This window comes from Mus musculus, chromosome 12 (genome assembly GCF_000001635.26).
Source record: "Mus musculus strain C57BL/6J chromosome 12, GRCm38.p6 C57BL/6J".
Taxonomy (NCBI): domain Eukaryota; kingdom Metazoa; phylum Chordata; class Mammalia; order Rodentia; family Muridae; genus Mus; species Mus musculus.
In genome coordinates this window covers 26,373,222-26,392,343 of record NC_000078.6, presented here as the reverse complement: position 1 = coordinate 26,392,343, position 19,122 = coordinate 26,373,222, and the positions used below count along the sequence as shown (strand labels likewise).

The 19,122-nt window shown below is 46.3% G+C and overlaps 1 protein-coding gene across 8 annotated transcripts in view; it reads left to right on the top strand.

Moving 5' to 3' along the window:
* The window catches only part of Rnf144a (ring finger protein 144A), a 108,526-nt gene that overhangs the window by 22,976 nt on the left and 66,428 nt on the right, over positions 1-19,122 (top strand). For 5 of the 8 annotated variants that reach the window (NM_080563.4, NM_001081977.2, XM_011243807.3 and 2 more), the window contains one exon: positions 2,769-2,950. The exons of the other annotated variants lie outside the window; for them this stretch is intronic. The gene's annotated coding sequence lies outside the window, so the exon portion shown is untranslated. The remainder of the gene's footprint in view (positions 1-2,768; positions 2,951-19,122) is intronic. 8 annotated transcript variants of the gene reach the window in all.

The window sequence follows — 19,122 nt, the reverse complement described above, 5'->3', positions numbered from 1 at the left end:
ACTGACAACTTATCTTTAAAACTGCAAATGAGGGGCTGGAGCGATGGTGCAGTAGTTAGAAGTGACTACTGCTTTTGTGGAGGATCATAGTTTTGTTCTCAGCACCAACATTGGGCGGCTCACAACTGCCTGTAACTGTAACTATGGGGAAATTTAATAACCGACTGTAGTCTCCATAGGCACCTGCAAGCACATATGCATACATAGAGACAGGCATATACATACCTATCCATAAATAACAAAATACAGTTTAATATGATTCATCACTGTAGAAGCATCCTGTATGCAACATATGGAGTTTTACTCTTAATGAGCACATGTTAATTACACATAGTAACAGGGTTCATTGTGACATTTCCACACATGTGTATAATGTATTATTATCATATTACCGTTTTCTCCCACTCCCACCAGACCCCTTCACCCAGATCTCTCTTCTATTTCTGTGTCTTACATGTGCCCAATCTTCCAGAAAAAAATGCAAACAGGCTTTGAGACCATGAGCTTTGGGAATGAGGGAGTCAGTGGGCTTTGTAGCCTGAAAGGTTGAAGGGTGGGACACCGAGCTCTGAGCTCTGAGCCCAGGTAGAGAGTTTTGCAGCTGGCAGGCCTATGCCAAGCTCTTCTTGATGCAGCTCGAAAAGGCTCCTCTCTCCCCTGTGCTGTCTGAGCAGAGTGTTGCTCTCTTGCTGGCAATAAGGCATTGCTATTTCTCAGCTCTTCTTATGTGGGAATACCAGCAGAAAGGTGGATCTGGAGAGGGAATGCATCGCCTTTTGTCTGAAGAGTCAGAAGTTATTGCCAAGTGAAGGCAGAAAATAGACCTGAAGCCTAGTGGTGGCATTTTCTGAAATACCCATAGTGAAGCTGTTCAAGACTAGCTTGTGTGCAGGTGAGATGCTTAGGAGGAGGGGTTAGGGCTCTGCTGGGAAAACAGAGTGCTGAAGGCCTCAGTCTTGAGCAATCTGAGTGTTGCAAGAAAAATGAGCATTTGCATGTGTTGTGGGCTAAGCTTGATATTCTAGTGTAAGGGGAGAGAGAGGGAAATACCAAAGAGACACGAGTCTGTCTATCTGCCAGGATGAGTCTTCCATCCTGTCAAATGGTGGCTCTAGAAGCCCTCATTGAAGGCACCAGGAAACTTTTTCAGGTAGGAGCAGGAAATGGTCACTGGTGGTCTGTGCTCCAGGACCACAAATTCATCAGAAAACAAAAACGAAAACAAAAACTCAGAGTTCAGGCAAGAGTGTTGCAATCCTGGTGAGTAAAAGATTTAGAAATTCTGCTGCAGTCTTACCTTAGTTTTACCTTGTATTTCTACATCTTCCAGGAGCCTGTGCATTTCTTCCCTCCTTGCCTTCCTCCCTCCCTCCCTCCCTCCTTCCATCCTTTCCTCCTTCCCTCCTTCCTTCTTCCCCATTTAAACTAATAGTTTCCCAGACTTTCACATAGCTTGAAAGTCACCATCTTTGAGTCCCCATACAAGGGTTTTGAGCATGTTTACAGGTGGTCTTGTGACTGTCACCGTTACCTGATTCCAGAATGTTTTCAGTAACCCCTGTCTACGTACTGAGTCTCGGCAAGCCAGGCATTATCTTTCTCCCTCCATGGATTTGCCTATCGAGGCCTTTTGCATGTGGCTGGTTTCATACAATGAAGAGCTTCTGTGTTCTTCTTTCTTTAGCCCAGCATAGTGTGTTCAAGACTGAGCTTCTGGCTCAGTGAATAAAATGCTTGCTGAGGACGCAAGTTCAACCTCACAGAACACATGTGAAGACTCAGGCATGGCTCCAGCAACCCCAGTACTGGGAGGCAGAGACAGAAGGATCCCCAGACTTACTGGACCCTACTTAGGGCAAACGATGAACTTAAGTGAGAGACCCTGTGTTAAAAAACAAAAACAAAACATGATAATAATTTAAGAAAGACTTCCTAGTTTCATCTTCTGGTCTTCATACAACCATCTGTGCCTGAGTGTGAATCAGTACTGTAGTTCCTTTCAGGACGAAAACAGCTGCATGGTCATGCAGTTTACCAGCTAATGGGTATGTGTGTTGTTTTCACATGTAGCCTAGTGTGGATGATGCTACTTTGATCTTGTTGTGCAGGACTTAGTGTGTAGCTGCCTTTCATTTATCGAAGGCATTTCCTGGGTCATAGGCTAGCCTTGACTTTAATCACAAGCTGCAAAGTGTTTCCCAAGCAGGAAACTTCACTGCTTTGCACCACCACCACCCCAGCCCTGTAGGTTTCTCTGCATCTCATTCAACGCATTTAATGTAATTACTAATGGAGAGTTTGTGCTCACCCTCATTCTGCCTCCCAGGGTTCTTATTTCTCCTAACTCCATTTCACTCATTATGCATTCCTCAGTTGTGGTTTTTGGTGTTGCTTTTCTTGATGGAAAGAGACTTTCCACTGAGTGCCTATAGAGACCATCACTACCCACATCCCTGCAGGAATCCCACGGAGACAGACAGAGCTGGGTGGTCCAGGCCTGCAGGATGGTCCTTGATGATGGATTGGTCTGTTAACTTCTTGGTGGGATTTGCTTTTGTTGCCTAGTGAACCGTCATTACTTCTCTGGCAAACTGTACAGTTACACTGGTGCTTAATGTGATAGGTTTTCAGACAGCTGTTTACCCAGCTTTCCCTTGGGTTTGGAGATAGGAAGATCAGTGCCAACACCTTGGTCCTTCTTAGCATCCAGACCATGCCGTCCTCCTGCTATTCTTGTGCTGACCGCTCTCTGTTCCCTTGCTTCCTAGGTACTTTGTGTTCTGCTGAGTCTGGTGTACCCGGGGCTGCTTTTCTCAGTTGGATGGACCCCTAGTGCAGAGACCTCATCCTTCTACCTATGGGGAGAAGCAGCTGAATACGCCTAAGCACAGCAGGACCCCAAGACCTGGCTGGAAGTTACCACCTCTCCTCACCTCTGCCCTTCCCACAGGTAACCTTGGCCTCTGGAAAGGAAGGCTTGGAGACCTTCCCTTATTTCTTTCTTACTACCCAAGTCTCAGGCCAGGAACAGGAACAGTTGGACTGCCTGAATAGAATTTTCTACCCATCCTAAACCGTGGCATGTAGGCATATGCCTTGCAGGGCTCTCCTGGATGAATTTTAAGGGGTGTTATATATGCACACTGTTAAATTTATGCTTTGTAACAGATCTCACTTCGGTTGCTTATTTTCCCTGTGTGGGGCTGATGTTGCCACTCTCACGCTGGATCTTAGTGACAGGTTCATGAGGCTGTTGTCACTTATGTGACTCACCGGGGTCTCCTGTGTTCATTCATGCTCTGGCAGCATAAGGAGCGAGTTCTCATTTGTGCCTGGTGCTCTTGTGATTCAGAACGTGCCGTCCACACAGCAGTACCAGGACTGGCTCTTGCTGTCTCTCAGGAGGAGGTATGAGGACAGAGTAGGGGCAGCCATGGGGAGACACCATGTACATGGTGTGAAGAAGTAAATTATGATACCTGACAAGACAGGGATGCAGCAAGAAAATAATGTCGCGAAGCTTTCGAAGTATACATATAGCAGTTTTTATAGGTGGCCAGGGAGGTCTTTAAAACACATGGGATTTGAACTCAGGCTTCAAGGAGCTACAAGCATTAGCCACTTAGCACCTGGGCAATAAGCACTGTTGAGGGAACCTAAGGTCACTGAAGCCTGAAAGCAATGCATCCTGGGAGCTTGCAGGAGCTCCATGGAGGACAGGGTGTCGTGAAGGGAGCCCAGGAGAGCCAGAGTCAGAATGGGTCCAGACACTGCAGGCATCTGGGTTGTCTGTCAGGACAGCCATTGCATCATGGGAAAGCTGTGCTGCTTTATTTATGTAGAGGAGGAAGGGAGGCTGCATTCCACCTGAGTAGACTGATTGTGATGGTTGTGATAGGAGTGGACACAAGGAGTGAAGGGCAGAGGTAGAATCTAGGAGGTTGTTCCTGAGACCACTAGAAGGAATCACACAATGGCAGTGTGTTGGTCAGGTGTGGAAGTAGTAGAGGAAAGAGGATACTCACTGGGCATATCTTAAAGACAGATTCCATTAGATAGTATGAGAAAAACCAAAGTGCTTAAAAAGATAATGAGGATGTCTTCACACAACTGAGCAGAGAGGGAAAGGAGTGGCTAGAGAAGGGTTAGACTCAGGAAGAGGCTACTAAATTCTTTTGTAGAGTCTGTGATGATTATGGGACACCCCAGTGGGGATGCCACACTGGCAGTATCCTCAGAGCCTCTGTTAAGAGGTTGATACACTCTGAGATGACATAGATAGCATTCTGACTAGTGGCTGATGCTTAAAGTAATAAGATGTGCTATGCCCAGAGAGGGAACATTTTAAAAGTTGTGCTGTAGGACCTTCTAGCGTCATGAAGAGCACGTGTGAAGGGTTAGCCAGTAAAGGAGACCTAGAGGGGACATCCAGGAAGGAGAGGCTGGACACTTGAGGGCATTTTCAGAAGGAGTTTCCAAGGAGCTGTGTCCAGGTGCTGGTGGACTGGGTGAGGCAAGGAGCAATGGATTCTGGGATCTGAGCCATCTGGGTCACCGGTTAGTGGGGTGGTTTGGTCTGGTGGCTGTGATGGTGCTGGCAGGAGTGATGGAGACAATTGGGAACCGCTGTGAACAGCTTTGCTGCAGGAAGAGCATAATTTGTGGTGCAAAGGTCAGAAGAGTTATTTATTTTTAGTTGGAAACAGTTTCCACGGTCTGTGTGCCAGTGTGAGTGACCGAGTCTAATGACATCATGCGTATCGAGCTCAGAGGCTGCTGCAGCCACTCTTGTCTTTGGCTTAGAAGGTACAGGGGCTTGCCACATGAAGGCTGTGTAGTAGATACGTAGCTATGACAAAGTAATGGGAAGAAAAAAAAATCGACCAGCCTGCAGCTATGTTTCTTTGAGATCTAAGAGAATAGTTCACCTGCTTTGATGGTTAATGCTGACTGTCAACTTGGCGGGATCTAGAGTCACCTGTGAGGGAGCTTTTAGGTTGGGTTAATTGAGACAGGTAAGCTAATCCTAAAGGACGGATGACATCATTCAACAGGCTGAGGTCTTAAACTGAACGAAAAGGAGAAAGCTGATTGGACACCAGCATTCATCCCTCTCTGCTTCCAGACTGCTAATGCAGTGTGGCTAGCTGCCTCACGTTCCTGCTGCAGTGAGCTGGACTAGACCAACGTGGCCCAGCTGGGGAGTCGCAGGCACACTGTAGGCTGTGAATTGAGGCTCTGTTTGGCTAGACAGAGAGGGACAATATGCGAGAGTGTGAGGCTGCTGGCATGCAGGAGAGTTGAGGAGTCGGCTCACGGTGGGGGCTGAGAGCCTGCAGTGAGACCAGAAGAACTGAGGCTGGTGGTGGGGCCTGAGGGAGGTCCGTCCATACCTTGGGAATCAGGGACTTAGAGGAGGTCAGCATGGGCACCTGTGGCCTTCTGAGTGATGAGGGACTCTTTGGGTGTTTGTAGAAATCAAAAATCTCTAGAGTACTTTCTCCCATCCCCAGAAATGGAGGCATTCTTCTGCCTTGCATTTTCTTTGTCTGTTTTAAAAAAATGGTCTGCTTGGGGCATCTTCCTGTGCTCACCCACCACACACCCCTGTGACCCTCTCACTCTTTTAAGGACAGTGGGACTGATAACTGATGTGTCACTGATGCCTTTCTGGATCCAGTACCATGGCCAGGTGCATGGCGGCATCAAAGGTGACTGGCTTTTCACGTGATACTCCTGCTGCCCATTTTGTCCTTGGAATGTAGTGTTGTAAGCTTTTATCTTCTCATTAACACTGATAGGGTCATTGCAGCCCTGTCTGCGAGGCACTTATGGACCAGAAGCAGACTCTTCCAGCTGTGGGGATCACCATCAGGGAGCAGGCCAGAAACCTTTCCAAGGCTGAGTGCATTCTGCACTTTGTCCAGCATCCATCCGCCCACACCTTCCTCCTAGGACATTTGCTTGGGAATCTGTCTCAGATTCCAAAAAGTATGGAATAGCTTCAAAAAAAAAATAAAAAAAGGAAAAAAATCAGATTACAGAGGCCAAAATACCAGAAAATATCATTCTTGCACAAGCACAGATGATTTGTTGATGTTGAGGGTAGAAATAACATGGTTCAGATGCCTCTAGATACCCTCAGTGTGCACATCTGGAGTGGAAATAACATGAGATTCAGTGTGCACATCTGGAGTGGAAATAACATGAGATGTATAGATTTCTGCTTTTGTTCTAATTGCTTCCCTCTTTCTTTAGTTTGAAAAATAACCTTCTTTTTAAAAACAGGATGGGGGAAATCTGACTGAGAAAGTTTGGCTGAGCTTTGACCCTCTCTCGGCCTTGAGAACAGCTGGAATTCAGAGAACTACATCTGGTTACTCTAGCTCTCTGCTGCTGTGCAGTAGGCTTCATAGACTGCAGGGCGGAGGCAGCTGAGGGGACCTCAGATAGGAAGGCGAGTCTCGGTGCCCGGCTCCCTGGGCTCAGGGGCATTGACCTAGAGAAATTATCTCATCATTTTATTTTCGGAGGCAGGGTCTGTCATTCATTTGAAGCTTCATGTTCCAGCTAGGATGGTTGGCCAGCAAGCTCCTGAGGTTTGTCTGTTTCTATCCCCTAACACTGGAGCTACAGACATACCATGGCCAGCTTTTCCTGGGTATTGATTGGGGAGTTGAACTCAGCAGGTGTTCATACCAAGTGCTCTTGTGCACCGAGTCGACTCTCCAGTCTTCTTGTGGTTCTTTACATTACACAATTGCAGAGACTTTGTGAGACATACCTGCAGATAGCCATAGGTTAGTGATGGTATATTTGGACAGGTTCATTAGAAGCTGTGAGCTTTTATCCCAGGAGCAACCTGAAGAACAGGAGAAGACCCAGAAGGAGAAGCTGGGGCATGTGCCAGACAAAGACTGATGTGTCCTTCCTCTGATTTTAAAACGCTCAAGGCCAACAGTGGAGTTTCATAGACACACTTTCACATTTACAGAAGTCCCATGCAGCCGCCTCCCACATTTGCTGCCTAAGTAACTCCCCACTCTAGTTCGTTTGACTCTTGGTGAATTAAATATAAATGAGAAAGCCATTAGTGTCTTGGCCTTGTCGGATGCTTTAGAGTGGATAGCATAATTCAGTCATCGCAAACTCACTTCAATCCTGACTTCATTGGTTACAGTAATCATTGTGTGAGTTGTGCCTTACCTCGTATTTCTCAGTGTTTTAGAACCTGTGTCTCCTGCATACATGTTAAAACACATAGAGTATATAACAAAGATGAAACATTTGTGTTCAAATCGTAGGCGGGGCCGCTTCTGATAGAGCACAGGTATAATTGACAGGTTTGAACATAATCTCTTCCCATTTCTATTGTTTCGGCAATGACCAAAACAGCCAACAAGACCTCACTATCATACGGTTAAAGAATTCTTGTAATAAAATTACAATCATATACTGATTTCCCCCCAACTTTTTTCTATATATATGGGCCTAAAATAGTATGTGTTTAAGAGACAAGTCATAGATAAAAATGAGTTATTTATATAATTCTCATGTAGTCTTTTGCTGTGGTCTAGCTTTCTTTCTGTTGCTATGACAAAACACTCTGACCAAAAGCAGCTTAAGGGAGGAAAGGGGTTATTTGAGCTTGCAGGTCACAGTGTATCACTCAGAGAAGTCAGGGCAGGAACATAAGCAGGGGAACTTGAAGGAGAAACGATGCTACCCCTGGCGGCTTTTTGTGTAGATTCTGGTATCTGAACTCAGGTCCGAGGCTCTTCCCCACTGAGCCATCTCCCCAGTCTGTCTCCAGTTCAGTCCTATTGCTCCAGTAGCTGTAGTTACAACCAGGCACTCTCCTGTCATAGACATGGAGGTTATTGTCAGCCTTGGCTATCTCAAGCCTGCTACTTTTAATATTCTTCCATGTCTTTCTTGCCCACAAGTGCATTTTTCCCCTTGATCAGATATCCACAAAGGGCACCTGTGCTGGAGAGATTTACTAATAATCAGATACAAAGACCGCCATGGCAACTTCCTGAAGTATGTTGAGCACTACTCCCTTGCCAGCAGAGAACCAGTCTTCTGTAAAATCGGGCTTTGGGATCAACCTGTCACTTAGCGCTGTGGGACTGGTTAATTTTTACTCAGTGGCGATGTGACTCTGGACAGCCCACACCTCACACTCTGTCCTCCTCGGGGTTAACGCCTATTGTGTGCCGTTGTTCACCTTTATCCTTTAAGCGGTATTTTCCCTCACTGATTTGAACAGCCAGCCCTCATACATGCTGAAGAGGATTGTTCATTCTGTGTGCTAAAAATAGCACCCCCCAGTCTGTGCCATTGATTTTTATTCTCTGTGGAGAGTCTTTTGGATGACCACACATCCTTGACTGCAGCTTATCAATTTTGCCTGACAACTAAGGCCATGCATCGGATGTGCTTTGTATCCCAAGGTTTTTAGTCGATTCTTTATGTTCTCTTTGGATAGGTTTGTAAATTATTGGGCACTACTTTGTGGGTGGGGATATTGTAAACTGACATGACATTTATCCATAGGAGACAAACAGCACCCAGGGCTCTGTTGATCAGCTCTCCCTATCTCTACCAACCTTGATGACATGCGCATCCTCCTACCTGTCGTGTATCCATGTTTTGGGTTCCTTCTGCCATTTTATCTGTCCATTCCTGTGTCGCTACAGCCTGTGGTATTATTACAACTCTTGAAGAAAGTTCCACATTTGGACCACCCAAAGTTGCAATTTCTTCTTGCCTGTGTACTTGAGCCTTTAAAGTTCTATCAAACGGTAGAGCTAAATGATAAAACATTATAGCAGCAGAAGCAAACTGGAACATGCCCTGACCTGGATGGCTTTAATTGTCAACATGGCATAGCCAGAATCATCTGAGAGGGAAGCCTTGATTGAGGAGTGGCCTAGATCGGTTTGGCCATGAGCAGGTAGGTCTATGGGAGCTGTGGTGTTAACTGTTAACTGGTGTAGGTGGGCCATGTCCACCATGGGTGGTACCATTCCTAGGTAGGTGACCTAGACTGCATAAGAAAGCTCTAGTGTGAGCCTTAAGGCCAGCAAGCAGAGCTCCTCCCTGCACCCTGCCTGGTATATCCCTGCGTTAACTGTCCTCAGTGGTGGACTGTGACCTGGAAGTGTAAGGTGAGTTATGTGCTTCCCTAAAAACCTAAGTTGCTTTGGCCATGGCATTTTATTGAGTTAACAAAAAGGAAACCAAAACCCAGCCTAAACAATAACAGTGATTAAAGCAAACAAACAAACAAACACCCCAAATCCAACAAACCCCATTGATGAATAGACTGGCTGCAGGTCAAGAAGACAGTACTGCCATTTTCCCCCACTGTACCTTTTTAGGGGGACATTGGTGTCTCTCATATCCCTCCTTAACAGCTTTTCTCCAATCTTGTGCTTTCATATAGATTTGCCTTGTCCATCTGTGTGGCTAGTTCTAAGTCAGCTTGATAGTCACTAGCTAGAGCCACTTGAGAAGAGGGATCCTCAACTGAGAAATGCCCCCCCCACCCCCCAACAAGTTGGCCTGTGGTGCCTTTTCGTGTTTGGTGATTGATGTGGGAGGACCCAGATCACTGTGGGTGGGGCCATCTCTGAGCAGTTGATCCTGGGTGATACAAGAAAGCAAACTGAGCAAACCAGGAAGCAGCACTCATCCTTGACCGCTGTGTCAGCTCCTGCCTCCAGGTTCCCCCCTTAAGTTCCTGCCCCAGTTTCCCTGGGTGATGGAGTGTGTGACCTGAGAATCAGAAACTGAAATAAACCCTTTCCTCCCCATGTTGCTTTTGATCATGATGTTTTATCACAGCTGTAAAAACCCTGACATCCTCTCCTATGGTGTTTGTTCCCAGCTGTCTTACTTTGGGAAGGGCAGACTGTTAGTGTCTACAGACTCATTTGTCGACTCTTTCGCTGGTCCCACATGTAGTCACCTTACCAAATATTTAGTACTCTTTAACATTTGTCTGAAGGTTCTCCAACATATAAAAGTCAGTTGTGAATAATGAAAAGTAGTTTACTCTTCTTCCTTTTTCTGTTTTTTTTTTTTTTTTTTGTAGGTCAGGGAGGAAGGAGAGCTATGAAATGTGTTTTTTCCCCATGCCTGATTCTAACCAGGACTGGTTGTTACCACCTTCTCTCTGTGTTCAGTGTATTAGGTAAAGGAAATCCTGCCTTCTCTTTTCCTTTGTTTTCAGCGCTCCATCTTCAGTTTTTATTGAGGATGTATGATGAGGTTTCTCTCCATGTGTTGGGATCGGATCCATTTCCCACCATGTCTTCCCCCCCCACCCCCACCCCGTGTTACGTGACACGTTGCTTATTGCAATGTCAGATTCTCTTGCTGTCCTTGGAGAAACATGTTTAAATACGTGTCTCACACACATCTGGATCCTATTTGCTCATATTTTGTTTTAAATTTTTCTTCCTTTACTCATGAGAAAGTTTGGCCCGTGCTTTTTCCTTTCCCTAAACTGCTTTTATCTGATTTAAGAGAAAAGTGGCTTTCTTACCTCTCAGCTCATCACTTCTAAACCCCACCCCCTCCCCACCCTGCCATTTCCCATTTCGTCAGAAGACTCTTTTGACACGAGGTGAAATTACCTGTTCTTGACAGTTGCGATATGTTCGGTTATAAGTGAAGCTCGGTGATCCATCGTGGGAAGGCATTGTGGTGAACAGTGTGTGCGGGATGGGAACTCAACTCTGGTCTTCTTCAAGCTCAACGAGTCCCCTTGCTCTCTGACCTTTGGATCCTTAGTGCTTCATTTGAAGTCCACTTTGTGCCTAGACATTTTGTCTTTATAGCATCAGAGCGAAGCTGACATCTCAGCTTTGTCTTTGTGGCTCCTGAATGCTCAAAAGTCCCTGTGTCTCAAAGCTGACTTCATTGTGCAGAACACTGAAGGTGGGTGGGATCCCTTCTCTGCTAGGAGGTGTCCCATAACCACTGTGTACATGGTCAGTCGGTGAAGAGGCATGACTAACAGGCAAGGTAGAAGTATTTTTGATCCATTTGAGCTAGGTAGACAGTTCAGGCCTCACTCCTTTGAGAGAACTTTTACCTATGTCCACAACATGAAGAAGGGTCGTTGCTCTAGTATTAAGATTAATAATTATCTGGCCAGGGAGATGGCTTTGTCCATAAGAGGCTGCCATGCACGTCTGAATTTGGTGCCCCCCAGAATCTGTGTTAAACACAGATGGCCTTGCAATCCCAGGGTTGGAGGGACAGACATGGTGGAATCCATGGGGCTTGCTGGAAGTCCAGTCTAGCAGAATTGCAAGCTCTGGGTTCAGTGAGGGACCCTGCCTCAAACATCAGGGTGGGGATCGATGAAGGCACTGGCCTCCTCACATATGCACATACATTTTTCATTATTCCCCAGAGACTTGAAATTTGGGCATACATCAAGGTTTTACTGCCAGGCACATTTACAAGGTGTCTGTGGCACAGAGCTGGGTCCCTTTTCTTCTGCATGTCTTACTGTGAGTTAACGTGTGTTTAAAAGTGGAACCACAGAAAATTTAGCTTTGAGTAAATGGCAGGGATCATTCTGGGCAGGGGTTTCCAGATGTCATTTTGGGGATGGCATTGTAGCAATGCTTCTCACAGGTTGTTTTAAAGAAACCTATTCCTTAAAACTAAGTTACAACAACGTTCTGCCTGGGCGCAGATCAAAACAAACAGCCGTGTCCTGTGTTCACCAGGGTCTTCCAGCCAATGCTTACAAGACAAAGTCAGGATACCTGCAAATCCCTTGGAAACTTGATTTACTTTTGACCCCATGTCAGAAGTTCAGGAACTTGATATCAGAAACTCAGAGCTTCACAGAGCTGGCCAGGGGCTGGACCAGCAGATCTCAAAAGCCCCTTCCAAATCCTCTAATGTGCTTTCCCACAACCAGGCATAGTAGTTCCTTCATGTAAGGCAATTAGGAAATGGTTGATACATTTCACATTTATTCCCCCCACCCCAGCTCACACCAATATCTATTTTCGAAAACGTGTGCATTGTGTGTATGCCTGATGGGTGTTGGATGCCTTGGGACTGGAGTTACAGATGGTTGTGAGCCACCATTTGGGTGCTAAGAACCCCAGTCCTGCAAGAGCAGCCAGTGCTCTTATCTCCTTTACTGCTTCCTGTAAGTCAGCCTCTTGTCAGGTTGTCTTGCTCAAGTGGCCCACACCTATTTCAGCCTGTCCAATCACCACATTCCCAGCTCTGAGTGTGCTGGTCCCTGGTATGTCCTAGACTCGGGAAGCCTGCCTGGCGGCCAGTAATGGGCAACTGGACAGAAATCCCTGCTGTCTGGGCTGTCTTTATTTGCTGGTCGATGCTAGGCTTCTCCCTGTTTGTCACAGAGGAGTTGGTTCTACCCAAGCAGTCAGACCGCATGCTATTTCTGGGCTGTAAATTTCCAAAGCTGTTTCCCCGTCCACCTCTTCAACCACATGCTGGAAAGAGACGTGTGTTTCCAGCTATAATCGGTACACTTAAATACTGGTTAAATTCAGAGGGAATTAAAAATCCCTACATCTTCTGACCCTGAATGAAGCTATAAAAATCGGACACGGCCAAAGGCCCTCTGGGGCCTTTCAAAATAAGATGATCCTTTTTAACCTTCTGAGAGCTTATTGGGGGTTTCAGAATAGCACAGACCACATTTAAGGGGTTGTCTGATTCACAGGGGACACTGTCTGACCATTGAGGTGTCCTGGATGCTCACTGGCAAATTCTTTTCTTGTGTTTACTTTTACAGAGATGAAGTGCTCTGAAAAAAGATCACTCCATTTGCTGATAAACTGCTGAGGACAGTCCCTGGCTTTGGGGTCCTTGATACCCAGTGCTTGTTCTATACTCAAAAGAGGTGTGGCACTTAGGGCTCGGGAGTCAGAGGCACCCTGAGGAAGGCCCTGCAACTCTCTCTCTCTCTCTTACTGGTCATCATTGATGGTTGTATTTTAGACTAGAAGTCCTCTTATACATCCCATGGCAACCTGTGAGAAACAGCCTAGAGACAGGTGACAAGACTGAGGTACCCTGGGCAGTAAATGCCCCCTCCCTAGGGAGTATGATTTGCAGTTGAGTCCTAAGTCCAAGAGTCTCTTAGACCCAGAGTCCCTCTGTTGTCCTAGGGTCAGTTTTGATGCTCTATCTGTTACAATGGTATCCACCAGGCTGCTGGGCTTCCTGCTGAGGATAACCATTCATGCTTCTGAAGACACGCAGGCAGGCATAGAGGGCTCCCCTGTACATGATCTGAGCACTTTATAGTCTTGCAGGTGACCTGGCTTCATTTCTCAGCACCCATATGTTGGTTCATAACAACATTTAACTCTCTTTCCTGGAGATCAAATGCCCTCCTCTGGTCTTTGTGGGTACTAGGCACATGGTGCACATGTATACATGCAGGTAGAACACACACACATACATTATATTTTTCTAATTACTTATTGTTGTTACTGATAGTGTTGGTGTTGGTATTGGTGTGTGTGTGTTTGTGTGTGTGTGTCTGTCTGTGTGTGTGTGTGTGAGAGAGAGGGGGGGGAGGGAGAGAGAGAGAGAGAGTGAGAGAGAGAGAGAGAGAGAGATCACTGTAGAGTTGGTTCTTTTCTCAAACCTTGATACAGGTACCAAGGATCAGACTCAGCAGCAAGAGCTTTTACTCCTGAGCCTCCTTGCTGTCCTCATAGGTTTAGTCTGAAATGTCAAACATCTTGAGATACTTGTGGTTGAAAACTCTCATCAGTGGTACTCGGGGCTGTGTGGACTAAGTTGGTCCCATGAAACAACACCTAAGGAAGATAACTGCAACTTCCCCTTCTCTGGCCCACCAACACATCTCAGATAATAAAATATCCTCCAGAGACGTAGTTCTATCCTTCAGTTCTTTGGACTCTACTGTATCTGACATAGGCTTTCTCTTTATCCAGGGGTCTCTGGGAAGTGTGGGAGTGGCTTTTTTGAAACAGTATCATGAACAAGACGTTTACCTGTCCAGTGGCCTATTTAATGTCCCATTGGCATTGGTTGAGTTTGGATCAAAGAACCACGCTGCACAGAGTGATTGCATGGGTGGGGGGTGGGCACCCTGTGCTGTTTCTAAGCAGCTTTGTGTTTAGTTGACCCAGAGCCATGTCTGAATAGTGTATCTGGGTTTGGACGGTACAGCAGCATTTGGATTTAGTGATGTTCTGGGTCTCACTGACCCCTGATATCTGGCAGGACACCTGGAGGCACAACCTGAGGACCACCCTTTTTGCAAATGCTGTTATTTTAAGTAAAAGAAATGTCTTCACTCCCTCCCACCCCCTTTCCAATCTTAGAACCATGGATTGTCTCGTAGGTTCTGCAGGCCACCACGCACTCCCCTCCCACCAGCCGGTCCCAATCTGTCTGTTTTCGCCAGCTCCATGTCAGATTCTCAGCTTTTCTTCTGGGGTTACAGCTGAGGCTTCTAAACGTGGATGCATCCAGACTGGGGTGGGGGAGTTAGGATGGGATTCCAGGGATACACTCGGATCGCTGGAAGGCTTCTGTCACCATTGCTCTGAAGGTGACAGATGGGAGCATAAGCTGACTTCTCTAGCCACAACATAGTCAGAACACGTGGTCTCGCCCTCAGTGGTGAGACTTGATCTCTACTCTGCTTGGCCTGAGCAGGCGCTTTCAACACCACTGGGCTGGGCTGTTGTCCCTTAGCAAACTCTGGAGGGCTGCTGAAGACAAGTGTGGGGCAGGATGCCACACCAAACCAGAGAAAGCCCTTCTCACGGTCCCATCTCTGCTGTTTGGTACTCACTCAGTCTGGTAAGCAAAAGACATGCTATATCGCCAATACAACAGTGTGCTACAAGGAAAGTTTCAGATCTCCAACCCTGTCAGCATTTATCTTTATCCACCCACAGATAGTGAACTCCCTAAGGCAGTGGTTCTCAACCTTCCTAATGCTGTGACATTTTAATCCAGTTCCTCATGTTGGGGTGACCCCAACCATAATATTGTTTTTGTTGCTTCTTCGTCACTGTGATTTTGCTACTGTTATGAATTGTAATGGAAACATCTGTGTGTTCTGATGGTTCTAGGCAGCCCCTGCAAAAAGATCATTCAACTACAGGTTGAGAGCTACTCCCCCTAGGGAGTTCTTGGCCATGGGCTGCAGCTACCACCTCAGTCTCTTACAGGGAGGAGCATTTCTGCATCAGAGTGATAAGCTCCTGGAACTTCAGTATGTTGTTGCTTTATTTGTGTTCTAAGTCATAGCTTTCTGTCTGCTACTCTGGGGAGATCAATGTGACTGATCGAGTTCCTGGAGCATCTCGTATGGCCTCTGGCTTTCAGTCCTGTGGTTACCTGGGTGGCCATTTCTGAGGCTTGACCTAGAATAAAGATGGGTTGCTCTCTATTTTGCCTGCAGCACATGGCCATACAGGGACCCTGTCACCTTTGCTGTTACCCTGGCTCACGTTAAGTAGACTTGTGGTGTTTAGAGGCGTTCCAGCATGCAGCATCAGGGTACAGTCAGTGTTCCAGACTCTATCACGTCTCAACAATATAGACAGATGTTTACGTTGAGTTTTTCTCAAGACCGGATGTTTGCACTTTCTTTCCCATATGGGATCTCTTGCAGTCTGACATAGGCATCTGATGCAGACATTTTCTAGGCTTGTTCCCACAACAGCCATTCTTCTCTTAAGTGTAGGGATCTCCATCATGTGGCAGAGGTGCCACCTTGCCATGATGTTCTGGTCTAGCTCAAACTCAAGTCTGCCTGGGCTCATTTGACCCCATTTACTTTCTCTTGCCTTTCATAGAGGGGCTTGACATCCTCTAGTAGATGCAAGATTCTCTTGCTCTGTCCATTTTCCTGGGGATAATTAATGCAGGAGTTACCAGTGAACTTACTGCCTGCTTTATAAAAGGCACACACTAATGATGAGTGACAGGGCTTTCTTCAGCAACCTCAAAGGGAGGGATGAGGAGAAAGGCCAAGTCAGTACCTGGGTTTGGTGACTCATATGCCATGAGTGATGTGCAATAGAAAAGGCAAGGACAAGAAAGACATAGCCTAGGAACTGCATCACACCAAGCATCAGTCCCCCAGTTACACTTTTGATATCCCTGTGCTTGGAGTAGGCTCTAGATCCTTGTGTAGAACATTTCTGTCTGATCCTTGTTACTACCCTTGAAGCAGAGAGCATCTTGCTGATCCATCGGAAGCACATAGCCCCCCCACCCCCATAAGGGCTGAGGCAGGCCATGTGCCACCTCGGAAATATCTCAGCAGATCTGCAACTCCAAGCAGGTCTGATCCTGGGAATCCTCAGAACTTTGTAATCTGCTCTTTCTGCATGATCTTTGTGGGTGGTCAGGAGGTGGGAAATGTAGAAAGGAAGCATAGTAGGTAGGGAGGACTTGAGGAGTGAACAGAGCATCTCTTCACACGTGTGGAGAGTTATTTAGGAACCCAAAGGTCATGGCTCACTTTGAAATTCATCCAGGTGTAGCATTGCTGAAATATTTTTTAAAAAGTAAATACAAAAGTAAAAATCCACAGTTGAGCCCCCCCACATCCTATGTGCTCCCCAGAATGTACCTAGAAGTCTGGGGTTGTCTGGTCTCTGGGTGCTGCAAGCACCTGCACTCATGGAAATCATTGTTCTGTGTTACTGTCTCCCTAGCTTGGCTTCCTGGGACCCTCTCAGTCCGCATGTTCTGAGATCCTGAGAAATAGTGTTCCTTACAGATGTGCAGCCTGGCCCCGCTGATGGGAAGTATGTGCTATAGCCATGGAACCATTGGAAAAGCCAATGGAAATAGGGGAGGAGGAAAAGGAAACTTCACTTGGCTTTTTTTTTCTCAGAAATGGTTTTAGATGCTCCTGCCTCCTTCCCTCAGGAGGAGCCTCCGAAGATCCATGCCTTAAGTGGAATCTGTGCAGCTGAGCCAAACCCTCTGAGGTCTCCAGATCCACTCAGACTTGACCTTACAGTCTCAATTTCTCAACGTCAGCCTCAGCCTCACTGAGGTTTGTTGCTAGGATTTTGGAGGAAGAAACATTTTGTTTTTGTTGTTGTTGTTGTTCATTGGGCAACTGTAACCAGGGACATCCTGTGGGCTGCAAGTGCCATGGGGAAAGTGAAGACCCTGCGTGCAAAACATTTTCTTTTATTTGACACAGGGTCTCCTATAGCCCAGCCTGGCCTTTAACCCACTGTGTAGCTAAGAATGACTTTGAATGACTTTGAACTTTTAACCCTTTAGCCTATACCCCCTGAGTGCTAGGTTCATGGCAGTAGACTGCTAGACCGGAGTCTTAGGCTGGGCACTAAGCCCATGGTTGCATGAAACCATACATACATTCCAAACCCTGAACTCCCATACTAACCAAAGGAGAGAGCCAAAGTTGAAAAGAAATGGTGGGAGTTAGAAGGGTCACTGGTTAGGCATTTATTCTACTTCCTCAGAACTTAGTTTTCTCCCCTATTAAGGAAGAGGCCAGCTAGGTAACCTCTCTCCAGACCCTTCCAATCCTTGAATGTTCTGTGGCTAAGATGGGTCCCAGTAAGAACTCTTGCCTTATGATGGCTAATCTTTCCTGTTAACTTGACATATCTCAGCGGGGAACCCAAGTGAAGAAAGTCCCCATCAGATTGGCTTACAGACTTGCTTAGAACATTCTCTCGATTGCAAACTGATGTAGGAGGGCTCAGTCCACTGTGGGCGGTGCTGTTCCTAAGCAGGTGGGGGCCTGCACTGTATAAGAAATGTAGCTAAATGAGAACCTGGGAACAAACTAGTAAGAAGCATTCTTCGGTGGTGTTTTTAGTTTGTTTGTTTGCTTGGTTGGTTGGTTGGTTTTTTTTGTTTTTAGTTTTTTTTTTCTCTTTAAGATTTTAACCTGTAAGATGAAATGAACCCTTCCCTCTCCAAGTTGCTCTTGGTTGTAATGTTCACTCAGCAACAGGAAACAAATGAGAATTTGCCTCCTTTCGGGGATCCCAGCTCTTTTCGTTTGGAGGTGCTCCTCTTTCTCAGATGGCCTGTTTACTCCCCCAACTTGAAGTGTGGAGAAGGGGAGAGCTAGAGCACGGTGTAGTCTGCTCTTGACTTTGAAACTGCCAGCAAAGTCACTGGTTGGTTTAATGCCAACCTAAATTGTATGGGGCACATGTATCTGTAGTCACGTGTTCATATTTGTGTGCTTGTTCTGGAGAGCTTTACGTAATGTTTAGAGTAAGGTTGGACCCTTTGGATATTTCCCGGCGTGTGGGTTTAGAGTTTATCTTCTTAGTGCCTTTCTGGTAATTTCTTTTGAAAACACCATGCAATGCTTTTGCAACCGAGAAAAAAATAACAAATGCTTTCTTCTCCTGAGGCTGACATTCGGCCAGCTCACTGTTTCTCATTGTCTTCTCTTACGTCACAGGGAGGCCTGTTGCTTCACAGATATTTGGTTTCTGCTCAGTTTATGTTTTCATTTTTGTCTTCCATGATACCCAGATGTGAATGGTGACAAGGGTCACAGGCAGCCCTGATGTGGAGAGGAAAGTCTAAGCTTGTCAGAGCTCATGAGCTCTAAGTTTGAATCCTCGTGGAAACTGGACCATTTGGGGTTGTGGCATTCTCAGATACCTGCTGTTCCTTGGACGGATGAGGGGAATCTCTTGGGATCTCGAGAGATGAAGTATAGAGTCAGCCTTTGGAATCTTGAACATGTTCTTAGAGACAAGAAGGGCTTGATAAGGATATAATTCATGTTTTGTGTTTATGGCTGATGATGTTAAGAGAGTTAGGTCTGTTGTACAGAGCATGTTTTCCTTGGGAACAAAGTTGAACTTGTACTTCCACTGTGGGGCTTACTCTTCCTACTGTTCTGAAAAAGTCCTTTGCGCTCACATAACAAGGCCGCCCTGCTGCCTGAAGGCCACCGTAAGAAGCCTGCATGGGAGAGTCCATCCTGATGAGATCACCTGGCAGCCCCTATCCCTCCTCCTGGGAATCATTAGGCAGTGTCACAAATAGAAATGTAGAATTTGTCACTGTGTCTGGTTTCAGTTGGGAATATCACTGTAT